The sequence below is a fragment of the Borostomias antarcticus genome (genome assembly GCF_949987555.1).
Source record: "Borostomias antarcticus genome assembly, chromosome: 2".
Classification (NCBI taxonomy): domain Eukaryota; kingdom Metazoa; phylum Chordata; class Actinopteri; order Stomiiformes; family Stomiidae; genus Borostomias; species Borostomias antarcticus.
This window is the reverse complement of record NC_140235.1, coordinates 2621429-2623496: the sequence shown is the minus strand read 5'-3', so window position 1 is coordinate 2623496 and position 2068 is coordinate 2621429.

Below are 2068 nucleotides of genomic sequence, written 5' to 3'. Positions count from 1 at the left end.
ACACACACACACACTGGGGAGGGGCTGGGGTGGGGGGGGTGGGGTAATAGATCTGTCCAATCATATCCAGAGCTGAGCCTTCTCCCCCTCTATCAGTCTGTTCCTGTAAAGCTGAGTGAATGAAACGCTGATGTCCAGGACTGCTTCTGCGTCGTCAGTGTGTTAACGATGTCAACGAGCTTCATCAGACCCCATCAAACACCGCGCGCACCAACACACACATCCTGCCAACGCTGACACTCAACAAAGGAATGAATGAATGAATGAATGAATGAATGAATGAATGAATGAATGAATGAATGAATGAATGCTTTCTTTCTCTGCTTCTCCTCCATCAGTTGTTCCCATCCGAGGATAAAATACCTCAGATTCTAAGACTCCGACACCGTGGTCGTTCATCTGGGCCGGTGACATTTTGATGAAGAGGTCAAGGAGGATCAGGGGACCTTTTGTTTCAGCGAATCGAACGGTCTCTTTGTTGAGAAGAGAGGGAGGGAGGGAGGGAGGGAGGGAGGGAGGGAGGGAGGGAGGGAGGGAGGGAGGGAGGGAGAGAGAGAGAGAGAGAAAGAGGGGGGAGGAGATCCACAGAGGCAACAATGGAGCGGGCGTGATTCCGTATCGTTAAAGAGGGGAGAGGACAGAGGGAGACGGAGGACAGGCGTCCCCCTCGCCGATGCCCTTCACGACCACTGAGCCCGTCTCAGACGAGGGAAACGTGGAAGGGCGGCGGCCATCTTTGTTTTCCTCCGTCCGCCTCGGACGTCTCAACCTGAGAGGCTGCGCGGGTCCAGCGCTGCTCACGGGGGCTGCCCCTGCGCATGCCTGCGCCTTCCTTCCTCCGCTTGTGTGTGTGTGTGTGTGTGTGTGATCATCGCTCACAGCCACACACACACACCAGGGACACATAACATGTTTCCTCCGCGGACGCCAGCCGTGTAACCATACGAGCGCCAAATCGCTTTTCCTATTCTCCCTTCATCCCCTGTTCATTTTTCTTTTCTGTTTCTATCCTCCCCTCATCCCTGTTCATTTTTCTCTTCACACGGCCAGCGTCAGGGGCGGGGCCCCTCGCGCCTCATCATGCATCAGGGGGGGGGGGGTTGTCACATTATGCCAGATTATCATGTTGTTGCTAGGCGAGGGCCAATGGGCTGGCTCGGGGAGGCTGGAGGATGGGAGCAGGGAAAGGTAACAGCATCAGTTGGGGGGTTGGCTGCTCAGAGGAGGAGGAGGTGGCGATGCAATCTGACCAGCATGCTTAGACCTGCATGCTTCCTTAAAGAGAAGCATGCAATCTGACCAGCATGCTTAGACCTGCATGCTTCCTTAAAGAGAAGCATGCTATCTGACCAGCATGCTTAGACCTGTATGCTTCCTTAAAGAGAAGCATGCTATCTGACCAGCATGCTTAGGCCTGTATGCTTCCTTAAAGAGAAGCATGCTATCTGACCAGCATGCTTAGGCCTGCATGCTTCCTTAAAGAGAAGCATGCTATCTGACCACCATGCTTAGGCCTGTATGCTTCCTTAAAGAGAAGCATGCTATCTGACCAGCATGCTTAGGCCTGTATGCTTCCTTAAATAGAAGCATGCTATCTGACCAGCATGCTTAGGCCTGTATGCTTCCTTAAAGAGAAGCATGCTATCCGACCAGCATGCTTAGGCCTGTATGCTTCCTTAAAGAGAAGCATGCTATCTGACCAGCATGCTTAGGCCTGTATGCTTCCTTAAAGAGAAGCATGCTATCTGACCAGCATGCTTAGGCCTGTATCCTTCCTTAAAGAGATGCATGCTATCTGACCACCATGCTAAGGCCTGTATGCCTCCTTAAGAGAAGCATGCTATCTGACCACCATGCTAAGGCCTGTATGCCTCCTTAAAGAGATGCATGCTATCTGACCACCATGCTTAAGCCTGTAAGAGGACGAGGGGAAAAATTCGATGTGGTTTTGAATAATGCCAATCATACGGAACCATATACTTTTCACTTTGAATCCTCCCATTTCCTACGAGGACTGAACTCTGAATTTCTACCGCCGTGCAGAAAACATTCAGAAGAGTTGAATGGA